The 19,260-nt window shown below is 36.9% G+C and overlaps 2 protein-coding genes across 4 annotated transcripts in view; one reads left to right on the forward strand and one right to left on the reverse strand.

Moving 5' to 3' along the window:
• Window positions 1-19,260, forward strand: part of LOC137244667 (uncharacterized) — a 588,428-nt gene that overhangs the window by 378,721 nt on the left and 190,447 nt on the right. The window lies entirely within an intron of this gene.
• Window positions 1-19,260, reverse strand: part of Ntan1 (N-terminal amidohydrolase 1) — a 380,170-nt gene that overhangs the window by 232,201 nt on the left and 128,709 nt on the right. The window contains exon 1 of one of the 3 annotated variants that reach the window (XM_067773981.1): window positions 16,794-17,113. The exons of 1 other annotated variant lie outside the window; for it this stretch is intronic. The gene's annotated coding sequence lies outside the window, so the exon portion shown is untranslated. Of the gene's footprint in view, window positions 1-16,793; window positions 17,114-19,260 lie in introns of those variants that run through there. One more of the 3 variants, XM_067773978.1, reaches the window with a different exon arrangement.

Here is a 19,260-nt window from a genome sequence, read left to right on the forward strand (position 1 = left end):
CTGAATTATTACAATTGACTAGATACGGGCCTCTCAAAGAATACTCACGGTGTTCAAATGCTACCATTAGAGGCACGATCAACAGATATTCGAGGAACGAGTTGGTCAAATCATTGTAATACTATACGAAAAAAGCTGGCACCGGCTGCTGGTTTACCTTATATGTTGGCAGCAAGCATTCTTCGTCTTATGCCCGACAAAAGACGTGAAGACTTTGTTACTTCTCTGTACTTTGGGTGGCAAAGGCAGTCGACACATCTTCTGGAAATCAATTGATGGTAACTCTTTCGGGTGGGATTTGTGGAGCACTGATATTGTTATTTTCGATCGACAAAGCCGGTTACCGTCAATGTTTTAAGGAGCCGTTGCATATTTGGACGTAACGAAAACTGTCCAAAAGTCGAGTGCAATGAGGGTCGCCCTATTGTTAAGGCGGATCTGTGCTACTGGTAAAAATCGATTACGGACGACAAGACTTTCCTTGAATAGCTAGCTGGTGCCCGAAGTTTCGTAGGTGCAGTTTTCGCGAATTTCGGGACGGATAAGGATGAGGCGATGCCGGTTTGGCCTATGGATTTTGGGGCTTTGGCGTAGTGCTCTTGAAACTTTTTCTTTTTCTTGACTTCTTCTGAGCTTCAAAGAAACATTTACTATCATAATACCTCTTTCCAAGCATCTTAAGCTCTTGACAATCACGTAATTTTCCATATTTTTGAAGTTTTATGAGAAGGGATCTATCTCATCAGGTTATAAAAGTTCCCCTCATTATTACTTCTAGAATTGACAGGCCGCAAGAATTGCATACAAAGCTGATAAGGTAATAGTTTCCTTTCCAAAAGTCATTATGATGCCCGAAACCAACGCGTCTGTAGCGTTGTGGACTAATCAATGAACTAGAAACAGTGATGAGATGGGTGGAGAACGTGAAATATATTCTGTTAAAGATATCATTGCTGTTGTTTTTGCCTCGGTTTGTTTGATTGCTGTATTTTGTATTAACTTGTTGAAGTTAACATCAATTTCGCTAACGAATCTAACGCATTTCACCGCTTTGTTGTTATGTTGTAGTGATTATATTCTAAGTCAAGCTGATTTTTCTAACAGCTTATTCTACTAGAGGGCGGACTCGAACACAAACCTAACTGAAGAATGCAAAAAATTACTTTGGTTGTCTTTGTCACTTTTCTTTTTCTTTTTCTCTCTTTTTTTTTGTATTGCTGTTTTTTGTTGGTAGCCTAGCATTGTTGTAAGTTTATTTCACAAAAATTTTACAAGCTTTTCAGTGCTGCCTAGGCTTGCCAGCAACATAACTTCATACATGAACACATACATACATACATAAATATGTAGAAGTAATTTCGTTGAGAATGCACAACACTCCTGCGTAGCAGCCCTGTGACTGTACCATCCCCACCCATCCACCACATCATGAAGGTTTATATGGTCGGTGATTATAGTCGTTTTGTTCATTCAACTGTTGCACTTTTTTCGCAGATCAGTGCAAATTTGTCTGTGCTTAACCGCTGGGTTCTCTTTTTTTTTTGCCCTTTTTCTTAGCTTTCTTCCTGGTGTACCCTCGCACCACAGCCGTCAGCGTTTCATTTTGCATTTGTTGCATCTTTTTCCCTTTATCCGCCAGTTGTTAGTTATGTATGTTGTGTAAATAACGCGTGGTTGTACAATGCAAATAAAAGTCGCAACAAACATTTATTTAACAAGTTCGCGGCAACAAGGAAGCTACAAAATGTTATGCGGTCTTCCTCGCCTCTTTTTCACTCGTTTTTTTTTTTGCATATATTCAAAATCTTTGGTTGTTCCCAACAGTTTACTTTGTTTGTTGTTTTTGTTGTGTAGTCTTGTGTTATATGGCAAATTGTTTGCCAGGTTTCACAACAACTTTGTGTTTTTTTTTAGTGTTTGTAACACAAACGAATTTTACGGAGAATACACTGAGCTTTATTCTCAATATATTTAGCCTAGCAGGGTATATACTAGGGCGGGTCGATTTAAAAATCGCTCATTGCTCTGTGAAAATCGTATTCTAGGGATCAAAAATGTTTGTATGGTGAACCCCCAGGGGGGTTCCAGGGGGTGTGCAACTGGCATCGGTGGGTCGGGCCTCTAAAGTTAGTGGGGGTCGGTCATACATTTGGACTCGATTGCAGCACTCTAAATGGGTCAAAGTGGGATTTTTCAAAATTTGCCCCTACCCAAAAGTTCGACCCAAATTGGGGGGGGGGGGGGGGGCATCAGAATTCGTTTTAGAGGTATGGTTCCTTCGGCAAAGTTTCTTATATTGATCCCTAGAATATGATTTTCACAGAGCAATGGGCGATTTTCTTGCCTCCCCACAAATCGACCCGCCCTAGTATATACATACCAAAGCTTCGGATTTGTCGCCAAACATGTTTTTATAAAGCATACATACTGTCACGAATTTAGGGAAACTCCGCTTATTTTACACCTTCTACTAACGTTCGTATCGCTAAATTGTTGAATAAATAACTCCAATATTCAATAAAGCCAAATGGTCTTTATTAGACTACTTTGAAAGTACTTCACATAGCACTTATACTTCGCAACCAATAGCGTGCTTAAATCAAACTGCTCCCTGACTACTCAGCTTGTGCTGCTTTTATACTCTCTGTTTTCTCGTTCATCCATTTCTCCTAAGGTCTAGTAATTTCGTGAACTTCATGCTACACATGTATATTTGTAGTTTGTATCCATATGCGTGTGTATATGTGAGTACTACTTCGGCTGATGATTACATGTGTTTGTGCGTAGCTCTCCGTTGCCTTGTATGTATGTGAGTATATGATGATTGATTTGTCTACGTACACAGGAGTGGCAGCCTGCTTTATTGGTGTTGTGCATTTATTTACTTAGTATCAGATTAGCGATGTGAGCATCACGCAGTGATACCAATATTCGTCACAATACATTTTTTGCATTCTACTCTAAAATAATCAGAGTTGTTCTGAACTCACATCGATTTTAAAACTAAAACATTGAATCTGTCACTAATCAAATGCAACCAACTATTCGATTAGTGAAAATTGATTATTTTAGTTTAAAAAAGGTGTGAGTACCCAGTACCTGGTAAGTTCAATGTGTAAACATACAGGTATACGTCTGTATAGTTTCAAGGCGAACAATTAACGTCAAGTTCTCTGGAATTCCATACAGCATACCAATACCACACACTATGACTCCCAGCGGGTTAGGGGGTTAGAATATACCCGCCGTAGGTATGCCTGCCGTAAGAGGCGACTAAAATACCAAATAGATTCAAGGGGTTGTGTAGCGCAACCCTTTAAGGTTGCCAGCGCAATATATAGCTTCTCCAAATTGTCAACCTCACTTATCCATGGCGAATCCTGTTTCATTAACAGCCGAGGCTCTTGCGATCCAGCTGAGAGCTTTGGAGACAAAATAAGGGAAAATCACCATTTAGCAAAATGAACCCAGGGTAATCCTGGAATGTGTTTGTATGACATGGGTTTCAAATGGAAGGTATTAAAGAGTATTTTAAAAGGGAGTGGGCCATAGCTCTATAGATGGACGCCATTTCGGGATATCGCCATAAAGGTGGACCAGGGTGACAGGTGTTAATGACTATTTAAGACGTAGTGGGCCTTAGTTCGACTTATGGCATTAAAAGTATTCTAGACAAATTAAATGAAAAAGGGCGGGGCCACGCCAATTTTGAAACTTTCTTTTATTTTTGTATTTTGCTGTACCATATCATTGCTGGAGTTGAATGTTGACATAATTTACTTATATACTGTAAAGATATACAATTTTTTGTTAAAATTTGACTTACAATTTTTTTTTTTAAAGTGGGCGTGTTCGTCATCCGATTTTGCTTATTTCTATTTAGCACACATATAGTAATAGGAGTAACATTTCTGCCAAATTTCATCACGATATCTTCAACGACTGCCAAATTACAGCTTGCAAAACTTTTAAATTACCTTCTTTTAAAAGTGGGCGGTGCGACGCCCACTGTCCAAAATTTTACTAATTTTCTATTTTGCGTCATAGGGTTAACGCACCTACCAAGTTTCATCGCTTTATCCGTCTTTGGTAATGAATTATCGCACTTTTTCGGTTTTTCGAAATTTTCGATATCGAAAAAGTGGGCGTGGTTGTAGTCCGATTTCGTTCATTTTAAATAGCGATCTGAGACGAGGGCCCAGGAACCTACATACCAAATTTCATCAAGATACCTCAAAATTTACTCAAGTTATCGTGTTTATGGACGGACGGAAATGGCGAAATGAATTTCTTTTTTCGCCCAGATCATTTTGATATATAGAAGTCTATATCTATCTCGATTAGTTTATGCCGTTACGGATTACCGTTATGCGAACAAAGTTAATATACTCTGTGAGCTCTGCTCAGCTGAGTATAAAAATGCTATTACTTAAGTTGAAAAATCTTAATTAACAACTTGTGGTTCTCTAATTGGACTCAATTGTAAGATTCCATACTACAGTATTTAAATAAAAAATAAAATGAAATATATATAATTTAAAAAATAAATAAATGTAAGGCGCGATAATTTCTGCAGAGATTTTAGGCCGATCTTCTCTTCCAATTTGCATCGTGCTCATTTTAATTTTTCCTATAAATTGGAGGGACGGAACCTACTTGTTTTATTCCGCCTCCGAACGGCATCTGCAACGCTCATGAGAGCTTTTCATGGCAGAAATACACTCGGGGTGCTTGCCACATACTGCCGAGGGGCGACCCCGCTTAGAAAAATTTTCTAATAATTGAAAAACCTTGTTTCTAAAATTTTGATGTAGCTTTGCCCGGGGCGGGAACCCAGGATCTTTGATTAATTACGCTTCATTACTGCTTTCAACCAGGTGTTTATTTCTCACAATAAAAAGCTTTTGGTTTTGGTGGTACCACCTTGGAGATTTTTTTCAACTCCACCTCAACTCGACATGCAATGTAGGCAGTGGCGTATTTGAATATTCGCCGCCCCTACACAATACATAACTTGCCGCTCTTATTTTCACAATAACAATATTTAACACAATGATTGCGATTTTCAGTGCTTTATTACAGTGTAGTTTGTTACTAATTTAACCTTAACTTTTTTTCAAACATTCCTCATTTACATTTCTTTGCGTCTAGATTTTTGAGCTGCGAATTCGCAAACGACATCATCAAAATCTTCTTATTCTATCGTCAACAACGAAAGAGCATTCAGTTTGTCTTCGCCCAATGAAGATCTGAGGTAGTTTTTCAAGCGTTTTAAAACAAAACGAAATATCTCTGCGCTACAATTTGCAATAGGAATTGAAACAAACATTCGCAACGCAATGTCAACATTAGGGTAAGAGATATGTAAATTATTCTGTCTCAGCATTTTCAACAGTTCCAGCGGATAATAAATTGAAATGTTGTTTTCGATGCAGTATGCCTTGAAAAAGAGCATTTCACTTCCCGAATTTTCCTCAAGATCTTGGGTGTAGTAGATAGTTGCTCAATATCGTGGATTTCTTACGTAATTCTTCGTTGCTTAGATGTTTCATATCAGTGATAAGAGAAAATTTATCGCGCGAGGCAAACAGAAGGCTATATACTGCCTATTATTTCCCGTACGACCACACTTGACCTTCAGATTTTATGCATTAGAATATACATGTGAGGAATAGAAGGGCTTGAACTGAAGATTTGCATGGAATGTACGCTAGTTTTTTGGCAGTGATGTCAGGTGTGGTAACCTCTTAGATGATTCTGATTCTCAGGTTTGCGGGTCGGCTGTTTCTTTACGCCACGCACAGGCGCGTGTAAGGTGCACATGCATTTACGCAACAAAGGTGGAATCGCCCGAGCTAGCTCAGTATATGGAGTCGCGATTCTTAACCCTTTTCCACCTTGATTCAGGCGGATGTTACAATTAATCAATCCATAATTTCTCTCACATCACCTCTCAAGAAGCCCATACTTCCTTGAACCGCTCGCTTCACTCTGCAGGTCCCCTTTCCTTACCTTTGCTCCAATATATTCCAACCTCCATACTCTTTATTCATCTTCCCCCTCCGCACTCGATTAATTTAGCACATCATGTTTAAACATTTTTTTAAATTCAATACGACATTTTAATTAGGTAAATATATAGGTAGATACACATACATACATACATGCATATAACGTTTTGAACAAAAAAAATGTTAAAATTTACTCTTGACTTGTTTGCATGCAATATTTAATAAATAAGAAAATCAACTTTTACAAACAAAGTTTTTGCTTATATTATTATCGTATGGTTTCTAAGGCGCGTGATTAGAAGTTTTATGCAAATTTTTACGACTGCTATGCGGTAAAATAATTTACAGCTTCATTATAGTTTCGAAATGCATAAAAAGGAATGAATTATTTATTATAATATACAGACAAAAATACTATTTTAAGTGCAGCAAAATCCGAATGCAATTTTTTTTTAAATTAATCGACTCGAATTTTGCCACCCCTCAATTTTGCCGCCCTAGGCTCTAGCCTATGTTACCTATATGGTAAATCCGCCACTGAATGTAGGATATCAACTGGCGAAATGTGTTGAATATTCATTTAAGAACTGTACATTTCTCAAAATCTCTCGAAATTAGGATAATAATTGGTAAATATTAATGACGCCGGCGATCAACTGGAAAACGTTTAGGCCCGGTTTTTCAGTACAAGTTCAACTCAGTTTGTCAGTTAAACTACGCTTAAACTTATTCTGCAGTTTTTCAGTATACTTTAACTGAAGTTTAGGCTAAGCTTAAGCGGCCGATCTGCCAGGTTTAAACTCTAGTTAACCTATCAGTTATTTACGTTCGTACGAAATGGCGTCGAATATACCCAACAAGCATTTGGGCTTGAGCACCATTAAAGCTCATGTTTATAACTAGGCATACTTCTAAAATCTCAAGAGTTGTTTCGAAACAGAGGCTCAACTCGAGAATCATAGCGTACTCAGCAAAAGAGGTAACTTTTTATAAAGCAAAATATGCTACTACTTAAGTTGAAAAAATGTAATTAAAAACTTGTGGTTCCCTAACTGGACTCAAATGTAAGATTCAATGATGTCGATGTAGGATCTTCGGTGTGGTAGGCGAAGCACGCTACCATCACACCACGGCGGCCGCCTATATAACTTATTCTTGATTAATTACACAAGTATACACGGTTTTACACGGATCTAGGCAACTAAAAGTGGGTTTTAAGACAGTTTATGACGCTGAATCCGATTCTTCATTCTGTTTTTTAAGATTGATTACACTTTTTAATACAGTCAATAAATTAATTTTTAAAGATTTTTGTCAAATAATATTCATTTTATTAACTTAAAATTAACAAATCAGAAATGAAGATTGGTGGAATTTTGCCTTTTGTACTGTTTAGTATCTGTTTCGCGTATTAGAATCAAACAGTAGTCGTTCGTCATGCCTTCATCCCAAAATCCTTGGTATCGTCTTGCAATGTTGGCTAGATCTTGGTGTAGCCGCTCTCCTTGTTCGTCGCTCTTATCACCCAAGTTTTCGGGAAAAAATCGAGATGGGAATGCAGAAAATGCATCTTTAGAGACATTCTAGCTCCAATCTTTCGATAATTTTCCAATATATCGCCTTTTCCTTAAAATTAGGGGATTTGCGATTACCAAGAAAGTGGTGAACGATATTTTGAAAAGATGCCCATGCGGCTGCTTCATCGGGCGTTAAACAACTTTTAAACACTGTCTCTGCATTTTTATTTGCTCTAATCACTTATATTATTTTACAGTTACAGTTGAAATGACTTATCAAGCAGTGCCACTATTTAAAAGCTGCTATAACAGCACAATGGTGCTATCATGCGAGAACTCGGAAACTAGAATCAATCTTATAAACTGAATGCAGATTCGAATTCAGCATATCAAATATAGTTAAGAATCATTCTTATCTGCTCAGATCCAAAAGTTGACCTGAATTTGTAAACTTGTGTTACGCTTCATTACTGCTCTCAGCCAGGTTTTATTTCTCACAATAAAAAGCTATTGGTTTTGGTGGCACCTCTTTGGAGATTTTTTTCAACTCCACCTCAACTCGATATATAATGTAAGATATCAACTGGAGACATGGGTTGAATGTTCATTTGAGAACTGTACATTTCTCAAAATCTCTCGAAACTAGGATAATAATTGGAAAATATTAATGACGTTGTATGAGTTAAGCGGGGATTGCCCGTATTGCTTTAAATGTATGAAAACATTTATTTGAAGCAATTTTTAATTTTATAATTTCTTATATAATTTGGGAAAAATTTAAACAACGTGACATCAGGACGGACAAGGCGACAGCTGTTTCTATTATACCGGCACTCCTACGATAGCTGAAATGGTTGCAAACGCATTTAGCTACGTCATGCCTTAGTTGTTGTAAAGTTTTTCCCAATTGCCTTCTTTTGCATATATTATTCTTCTACACATCACATACTCCGTATCTAATTATGTGTTAAAGTTATGCTTGTAAGGCGGTTTTCAAAGAAACTTGGTATTTGATTCAAGGTTCGATTCGAGCTCAAGGCCAGAACAATAATTTTTTTCCTAACGATAATTATTGTTATTTTTTTAATTTTTCTAAATTTGAAAAATTGTAGTTTGTTTTTGGAATAGTAAGTAGAAAATTTTTCAGACAACCTGCCATAGCTGCGCAGATAGATCCATTTCGAAGGGTGCTAAGCCTTCATCATCAGTACGCTTTAGGCATGCTGCGCTAACCATTTAGCTATACAGCGGTGGTTTGTTTGACTGGCAAATTTGCTACTTCTGTTCCTTTTTACCAACTATATTTATTCAGTGTTGCGCCATCTGGTGCAAATCACTGATAATGCTGGATTTTTGTTTATTGTCAATTACTTTGTTTGACATTCCCAAGTGCTCATGGTTTATTAACAATTGTTTTTGTTTTTATCGGCCTATTGATAAATGATTCAAGGTTCGAAACTTGGTATTGTTGCTGTTTTTGTTCTATTCATAGAACTGCAACGAATTACCCAATATTGTCTGTTTGTATGAGTTAAGCGGGGATTGCCCGTATTGCTTTAAATGAAAAGGCTTTGAAGAGATTTACAAGGTATAATCGAAAAAGCTGTTCCTTGTCCGTCCTGATGTCACGCTGTTAAAATTTTTGCATATCAATTCGAGAACTATCTGGTTTAAGAATAATTAAATAATGATGTTGGATATCACTTCCGGAACTAGATATATATTTCGCCGGAGAATTTTTTCCATGTTTGTTGGGTAAACAAGATCCAGCTGTTGCCGTATCTACAAATTATCTAGATAATAAAAAACCCAATGTTGCCGCACAAAACAGCATACCCCAAAGGCGGCCTTAAACTGTGAGTGAAAAACTGCTCAGTAGTTTAACTTGAGTTTAAATTTGACTAGAGTTTAAGCAAACTTAGTTTAAGCTTAGCATAACCAATTACTGAAAAACCGGATCTACACTGAAAATTAAATTACCAAATTTTAAAAGATAATACATAGTTCTGAGTAAGGCAGAATGTAAAGGCTGCGTTTACATACTTTTTTCAATATTTAAAAAATGGTTCAGGCCTTCAGTGCAGAAAAACATTTTCTCGGTTATTTCAATATTGGTATGTATTGATTACTGACATTAGTAAACAGGACAAAGTTTTAAAGGATGGATTTCTTTCTTAAAACCGATGGTAAATCATGATATTTTCACAGGAGAGCTATCACTGTTATATATTTTTCTTTACCTCTAGGAAGAATTCTAGGTCAACAATTAAATCACGGCTCTTCTTTGGTTACTTGAGGTTCGCATTCAAAGTATGTCGAAGAAAAAGAGTGGAAGGGAAAGTTTATAAACAAAACGTACGCAACATTTATGGATGTACATATATGGAAATACATATGTAGATATTTATGTATGTCTGTATAAAAAAATCACGCATATATTTGTGTAGGATGAATGTTTTAAATCTTATCAGTTGAGCATCATTAAAGTAAAATATTTCGTTGAACACAATATTTATGTGTTTTGGTGATAATAATTACTTGTGCAATAAAGCTGGTAAACAATCGATGCAGAGGGGCTCTCAATATTTTATTACTAAAACCCGGGTTTTCAGTGCGAGTTTAAACTACAGTTAATATTAACTAGAGTTTAACCCTGCTACTTTGAGTGCTTAAGCTGAGATGAGCAGCAAAATTTTATGTTATCGAACAAAGTGGCAAGGTTAAACTCTAGACAACTTTACCTAGAACTTAAACTCGCACTAAAAAGCCGGACATAAGTATTGTGAATTGTGGAAAATTTCAAATGACGATTTGCGTTACCCCTTAGCAACAAACTTAAGGCCTAATTCTGATGAAAACGAACAATCATTTCGCCTCAGAGACGAATCGCTAGTGTATTTGCACTATGTCAACAGATAGCAACATATCAATTTACAATTGATTTCGCCTTCCAGTTTGACATAAAGTAAAAAACGCAAAGGCCGGGCGCAAATAATCAAGAATACCATTGCTAGACGAAATCGTTTGGAGGCGAATCGTTCGTCTGAGCTATCGCTCGCAATACAGAATGAATCACTCAAACTTTGCAAAATTGTCGTATTCGGTACTAAGCCTACCCATCAACACGGAACAATTCAAATAATATTCGTATTACTAGGCTATATCTTTACCAATTTGATATAAATCAGTAGACCGGAATTAAATAAAGCATTTGATCGGTTTTAGAAACAAAAGGGAAAAAGTAAGGGTATCAAATGGTGGGTTTTCATTAGATGAAAATCAGTCATCAAATACTGCCTGTTAACGCTGGTCAATAACCAATAGCTTAGGCGGTTGGACAGAGGACCAGGCAAACTAACGACATATTCAGATTACGTATCAGTAATCAAAAACGGTAAGTATATGTAAACAATCAGCTCTGTGATGATCCTCGGGGCAGCTTGAGTGCCTTATGGCCATAGCAGCAAACTGCCATCTAATAAAGGACGAACGGACTATATGGTTCCGTACCTGAGCTTCGAAGGACATCTTGGGGCCACAAAAGAGCCAAGGGGTTGGCGAAAGCGTGCGGAGCACAATATGCACGTGCACGATGGTTCCAAATTAACGGGTCGGGTCTGCTGGTTAGTGTGCCTATCCAGTAATAAGTAGATCCCACTGGCTGTCAGATCACTGCAGTGTCTTTCAGGCGGAAATTGTAGCCGTGAATAAATCAGCAGAAATTGTGGAGAAGCGTTGTTAAGCTGTAGTCGCGTCACTATATATATATATATATATGTTCAGGCCGGTTATAAGGGGATAGAAGTTAACGAAAAGAATGTGGAGGGTGCAGCACTCGCTGATTCGACGGTATATGTACCAATCTGTTTGGGGGAAATTAAAAATAGACAGGAGTTGCATATAATCCATCAAGAACGAAAGGGGTGAACAGAAGCGCGGGGCTGCCAAATTTCGTTGGGCACGTTTTGGCTCCAGCTACTAGGAGCGGCAGAATTGCCAGATCTCGAGTCAGCTATTAATCTAGGTCTTAGAAATTTTTTAATAATTGTCAAGAGGACGGTGTTATTTTATAACAGAAGTCCTGGTACCTAGCTGGGGTTTTAATGTTTGGCCGTCAAACAAATTCTGGTAACACCATGTACACATTCAGTCAATGTGAGGTCTTATTTGACCGGCCAGTTCAAACTATCTCAACCTTCCAAAACCCGTTTCATTATTTCCCGGTGTTTCACACTCACCAGTTGGCAAAAGAAGACAAATTGCCAAGATATTAGGAATTGAAATTTAAATGTCACATTTACCATAGAGTTGGGAAATTATCCTTTTCACTAATTTTTTCAATTTAATTGTCACTTTGTAGTCAAAACGGACGCCATTGATATGCCGAAGCTTGTGGTTAAGTTTGAGGTAGTGAAAACCAAGCATAAGTTTGGGTTTAACCGATTATTAAATAATCAGCTGTAGATTTAGCTTCAGTTTTTTGACACAAAGTGTTATCGAAAGTGGGCGTGATTCTTAATCGATTTTGCCAATTTTCAAAGGAAATAAATTGAGCTATCTCCTATTACATTCACCTATAAACTCTTAAAAAATGTTTTATATAAAAGTGTGCATGGACCTTCACCGATTTCGTTCATTTCTCCCAGACTTCTTTCTTATGTCAAGGTCAATCACGTTACAATGTTTTGTTATAACAACTTTTTTTTTTATTTATGAGCAATAATATTTGAATTTTTTTATTATTGTAGCTGCATTTTTTACTAAATAATTACGTGTTTCGTGTTTTCTAAAATTTGATATACTAAAGTGTGGGCGTGGTTATCGTCCGATTTCGCTCATATTGAGTAGTGATGAGTGCCAAGGAATCCATATACCAAATTTCAACAAGATATCTCAAAACTTACTCAATTTATGGCGTTTACAGAATGAATTTCCTTTTTCACCCTGATCAAGAGCTCCACTAAGCTGTGTGGGATTTGTAGTTTTGTGATGAATAATTAAGTGTTCGAATGGGAAGACGAGCTATTGACATTTATGGCATTGCTCATCACCAATACCAACACCAAAACAACATAACTGATAAAGGCACACAAAAATATATTGCGCGAGGAATCGGAGACACGTTCACATTTTCTCAATCACTGAAGTTTTTTCCATATTTGAAACTGATTATGCTTCTTTTTTAGTTACTTAAGCAATAATTTCCTTATCAATAGATTTATATGCATACATATGTACACACATATATACAGTTGTACTGACAATAATAAAATTTAATACCATACTAATAAAAAAATTGTTTGATTAAGTTTTATTCTTAAATTAAATATGTGTGTAAAAGAAAAACGAGTGTTGTCAATAAAATAAAAGTATGAATATTGATAGAGAAGTGGATTTCTTAAAGATAGTTTGAAAGAGTTGTTTGTTATTTATGTGATAACAAACAACTCTTTCGAACTAACTTTTAAGGGCTTAACCTAATTGTCAACGCGTTTGGGAAAATGTATGTATTATTGACAGATGGGTCTTCCTTTTGACGTTAATGGGCAAGCGCAGGATACAAACTCAGTACAGGTCTATGTTCCAGTGTGCTTCCCAAAATAACGCAGGATTTGTGTTTGTTTGTGTTTATCTCCACTTGAATTAAATGCATGGGCCGAATCGTTACATACTATCCGTGATCAAATACCGTTTTTTAAATCACAATAGCTTCGAAATCGTGTATCGGATAAATGAAATGTGTGAACTAAGGACAACGCGTACTCTCTAGATCCATAATATTGTGGCGAATGTTGACATCACTAGGCTAGTTAATAATCACGCAACAACAAAAACATGAAGCAGCCACTCTTATGTATATGTACACATTAAAGCTAGCCACGTTTATGTACAAGGCAACGAAGAGATACCTGACACACACAGATGTAGTCATCATCCGAAGTTGTTACTCACACATGTACACGCAAATACATATGTAAGCTCAATTACCAAGCAGAAGATACAGCAGTTCTAGAAGGCGAAGCGTCTAGAGCTTAGTAGTGATATGCGGACGAGGCAACAGAGAGTATAAAAGCAGCGCTAGCTGAGGAACGATTAATCAGTTTTCATTTAAACGCGCTATTGGTTGTGAAGTATAATTGTGAAGTACTACTCCAAAAGTAATCTAAATAAAGAACAGTTTGCAATACTGAATATTGGAGTGATTTATTCAGCAGTTTAGCGATTCGAACGTTAGCAGAAGATTTCAAATAAGCGGAATTTTCCCAAAACTCGTTACAATATATTCTTATTTTTTGAAATATTCGGATAGCCTAATTTTTATCGCTTGAATGCAAATAGTTTTCGATCCGTGATCGAATGTTACGATTTCATGCCAAAAGTAATCTTTTTCTTCTTGCAGCAATATGGAAACTTCGCGAAGTTTTATCGATGTTTATGGTCCTTTGCAGTACGGCCGCCGTGGTTTGGTGGTAGAGCGATTCGCCTTCGACACCGAAAGTCCTCTGTTCAAGCTACAAAGCAACATCGGAAATTTAGGAAAAATTTATTCTAAGCAGGGTCGCCTTTCGGCAGTGATTTGGCAAACACAGCGAGTGTATTTCTGCAATGGAAAATTTCTCAGTGAAAATTCGTCTGCGTTGCTGCTGCCGTTCGGAGTCGGCATAAAATATGTACTCTGTTCTGCCAATTTGTAGGGAAAATTAAAATGAGCACGGCGTAAATTGAAAGAGAAGTACGGCGTAAATCCGAAAGATTGATATCTCGACAAGCATTTTTCTAGGCCAACCAACTCCCTTTTTCCCTAAAAGGAACTTGGGTCCCCAGTTGAGTTCACGCCCCTTGCTAAATAAAGAAGAATCGTAACGCACGAGTTATGTTAACAATTGGGTTTTAGAAGCTATAAATTGTGCTGGTAACCAAAAAGGATTGCTACGAAAAACTAGGTGTGTGGATCGGATCCGGAAAGCAAGGAAACGCCGCTGATAGAAATTGAGTCTTGGATAGCTGTAAAACTAAGAAGGATATTCATTGAATATGTATTAACTTATGTGTTGTTGCTGTATTTAGTTTATACTGACTTAGGAAGAAACGACGCTAAAAAAATAACAAATAGGGTTTGTTGTTCTCAAATTGACCTGCCAAATTGATTGCACTAAGGTTAAATCCACCAAGTTTTTTGTCAAAAGAACAGATTGCTTTCGTCATTTGTTACGTAAAGTTACTCAAAAACTGACTGCAAGATTCCATAATTTGAAAAATGAAACCGACCTAGCACAAAGGAAGTAATAAGCACATTTTTCACCTTATACCTCAAGCAACGGCCGCCGTGGTGTGGTGGTAGCGTGATCCGCCTACCACATCGAAGATCTTGAGATCACGCCCCGGGCAAATCAACATCAAAATTTTAGAAACAAGTCTTTTTCAATTAGAAGCGTGGTCGCCCCTCGGCAGTGATTTGCCAAACACTCCGAGTGTATTTATGCCATAAATAGCTTCTCAGTGAAAACTCATCTGCCTTGCAGATGCCGTTCAGAGTCAGCATAAAACGTGTAGGTCCTGTCACACAAGAGACTTTGCGAACATTGAGAAACAGTTAAGAAAAACACTTAAACAGTCCTAAGAAAGTCAGTTCGGGACTGTGTAACACTACATAAGACTTGTAAACAGGAAACTTCACGCGCTTATCAGAAACTAACTATTTTTTTAAATCCCTTCCGACTCTACATTATTAAAATATTAGAATCTTTCTTGGGATCAGTTTTGTTGCGTGCTTACGCTCTTTAAATGCGGGTTTTATAAATCATGTTAAATACATACGATGCTGATGGTACTTTGCCGGATATAGATCCATCACCTTCCGATAACAAGCACCATTGAGCAGGGATGCACCTTAACGTTAAGCTAATCGTTTATCAAAAAATTTCCACCGTTTCCGTTGAAACACTTCGAAATATTATCGATAAAAAAATTATCAAGATACATTGTATCTCGTTTTTAACCGAAACGAAAAGCCTTCGTTAACGTTAAAAACGTTAACAAAAACGTGATACTTTCGTTTGAATTGTGCTGGCAATGCTATAGCCATGGTGAAGCCGTAAGGTGGTAACAGCGTGCGGGCATACACACACAAACTCCATGTAATTTGTTTGTGTAATTCGTTGATGGTAATGTCAAAAATACTCTGAGAAATGTTCGTATTGTCAAAATTCATGAGAAAAGTTGCAATCAGCTTGGCTAATGCTTTCACCTTTAATGACTCCGCCATTAATCAGCTTTGCCAGCATAGTTTGAAATTAATAATCAACATAAACGATTTGATTTCGTTTTGATATGGCAGAAAACGAAACAAAATCATTTCGTTAATTTGACGTTCTTAACGTTAATAAACGAAACGAAATGACTTTGTTTCGTTTATTAACATTAATTATCGTAACGAAATGATATCGGTTCGTTGGTTAAGCATGCCTGCCATTGAGGTACAAGCCTAGGCATCTCGGGAACGATTTAATATGACCACATTGAACATTATAGGCCATCTCCCTTGCCACCCCTAGTTCTATGAGGTGCTTGGGATCGCCAGAGCCTCAATTGCTTAGAAACATAATTCGCCAGAGGTAGGTGAGGTTGCCAATTGGTTGCGCTTCACAGCCTCTTGAATCATTTGGATATTTTATTCGCCTCTTACGACAGACATTCCTGCGCAGGTATTATCTAAGACCCCTAATCCGCTGGGGTTTGTTTGATAAAATGCTTTGCGCTGACATTATCTACATCAATTCTCTCTTGTCTTGAAAGAAACGTTCCTAAGGCAGTTGACTTAGTCTTTCGCCGTTAACCTATAATATTTAAAGGTAGGATGCCACCAAATAGATCTGAAGAGAGATAACTCAAATACGGGATCATGAATTTATTAACGACCAATCTGTATAAAAGTTCCGGTCAAAGGTGCACTGTTAACTGATAAAAGTCGTGGTAGGAGCGCAAAAGAAAAGTGGTTAGTTTTTCGGGTTTTCCAAGATATATGTGTTTTTTTTTTACTTGATCACTGTTTAGATCTAAGTGCGCGACATGTAGGCACTTAAAAGAAAACAAGTCCTAAAGCTGATAAGTCGAATAAAGACACACACACTTATGAAAAGATTGTTGTTTAAAAAAATTAAGAACGTGTTTGGAAACCCCGAAATTAAACCCTTAATTTATGTACATCAAATGTTTGTCTCTATTTTTTCTTTTTAATTTTCAATTGTTTTAAAAAATCACTTACTTTGACTTTTTTAGTAGTTTGTTTTTTGTTGAATTTTATGATTGTTTCATTGATTTTTTCTGCTTTAGAGCAAACTTAATTCGTGAATAGTATTTTTCACTTAAATATGTGTTTTTTTTGATATTTTTCACACACAATTCGCTAATAATCACACCCCGACGGCTATGCTAGAGTTAGCAAATCAAAAGCCACAAAATTTACCACATCAATCACTAGTTGGGAGGCGTAGGAACTTAACGTTTTGGAAAATTTTTCCACTGCAACAGTACGAGTTTTCTTGAGACGTTGCGCTCAGCGACAATTTCAAAACCGGACTGAATTTAAGTTGAGCGCAGCTTGAGTCGAGGAGCTGGTTGAGCTAAGCCAGTTGCCAATTATTGGTCATGTGTGTGCAAACGAGTCTCGGTATTGAGTCAAGGGATTGCGCATACAAATACGAAGTCACTTATTAACTAAGGCACACAATTACACAAATTAATGATGGTTAAGGCAACAATTGCGGTCACAAAGCCAACAATAACAAATTTGACTCTGGGTACAATGCGTTTGTGTGTATGTCAATGTGTACATTTTAACTACTTCAAAGATGAGGTAGGCACAGATTCAAACAGGGATGCACATCTACAGTGTTGTGTTGTATAATTGCTAATAGTAGTGTTTTTTTAAACGGTTTTATTTAGGTTGACTTGTCAGGTGAACGCACGGCCGGCCGTTGTGAACGATAAGCTACAAGCTTGAAACTTGGAATATAGTTCAGAACCCGATGACAATGCAATAATACGAAAAAAAATCATCGCTAGGTGGCGCAAGGATCGAGATATTCACAAAAATCGTATTTGTGGTCCGATTTGGCTCATATTTGGAACACATAATACATACAAGAATAGAAAGCGACCTATGAAAAAAGGTGGCGCAAATATCGAGATATTCAAAAAAATAGTATTTGTGGTCCCATTTGGTCCATATTTGGAACAAATATTACATACAGTCCGGTAGAAGTGACATCAAAATATTTTGGAGTTGGAGGAGAGACAAGCATACGTGGCGCAGAGTCGAGTAAAGTCTTTCAAAGGATTATGTATTGAGGACTTAGATTGTAACAAATTGTCGGGAGAGAGTCCTTGTAATAATGAGTCACTAAATGAACTAAATAGTATGAGAAATAATAGGCAATTAAATAAAGACTAAAAACTTGAAAATAAAATAATACTTACATGAAATAATAATAATACTAAAAGCTAGAAAATAATTAGGTAGGTTGGGCGCGTGAAATTTCTAAAATTGTGAGGCGTAGCATAACCTGATTAAGGTTCAGTTGGTCTTATATATGTATGACTATCAATAGAAATTTGACGCGACCAACGCTTTTATTTAATTGTCTGATCAACGCCTTAGATTGATAAGGAGTGTGATGACTAGTACCTAGGACCTACCTAATTATTTTCCAGCTTTTAGTATTATTAATATTTCATGTAAGTATTGTTTTCAATAAAACCGTTTACCTTAAGAATTTTTTTAATTATTTTTTTTTTAAACGTATATACGTCTATGTTTGCGGGTAAAAAAACGCTTATCCTCACTTAAGCCCGGTTTTTCAGTACAAGTTCAACTCAGTTTGCCAGTTAAACTACGCGTAAACTTATTCTGCAGGTTTTCAGTCTACTTTAACTGAAGTTTAAGCTGAGCTTAAGCGGCCGATCTGGCAGAGTTAAACTCTAGTTAACCTATCGGTGATTTTCTTTCGTTCAAAATGGCGTCGAATATACCCAACAAGCCTTTCGGCTTGAGTACCATTCGAGCTCATGTTGATAACTAGGCATACTTCTAAAATCTCAAGAGTTGTTTCGAAACAGTCGCTCAACTCAAGAATCATAGCGTACTCAGCAAAAGATGGAGTTTTTTGTAAAGCAAAAAATGCTATTACTTAAGTTGAAAAAATTTAATTAACAACTTGTGGTTCTCTAACTGGACTAAGATGTAAGATTCCATACTAATGAAATATATATAATTTTAAAAATAAATAAATGCGACACGCTAACCCCCGAAGAGGTTTTAGGCCGAGCTTCTCTTCCAATTTGCGACGTGCTCCTTTTAATTTTTCCTACAAATTGGCGGGACGGCGCCTACTTATTTTATGCCGACTCCGAACGGCATCTGCAAGGCAGATGAGTTTTCACTGAGAGCTTTTCATGACTGCCGAGGAGCAACCCCGCTTAGGAAAACTTTATACTAATTGAAAAGCCTTGTTTTTAAAATTTTGATATAGCTTTGCCCGGCGGCCGCCTATATAATTTATTTTTGATTACTTACGCTTCATTACTGCTATCAACCAGGTGGTCATTTCCCTAACTGTGAAAAACTGAAAAATGTACACTTATTGAAAACTCATTTGGACACAAAATTTACACTTTAAATTTTCATGCGATTCTGTAAAGTATTGTGCACGTTGTTTTGCTGAATGGGTGCT

This window comes from Eurosta solidaginis, chromosome 3 (assembly GCF_040869045.1).
Source record: "Eurosta solidaginis isolate ZX-2024a chromosome 3, ASM4086904v1, whole genome shotgun sequence".
NCBI classification, from domain to species: Eukaryota; Metazoa; Arthropoda; class Insecta; order Diptera; family Tephritidae; genus Eurosta; species Eurosta solidaginis.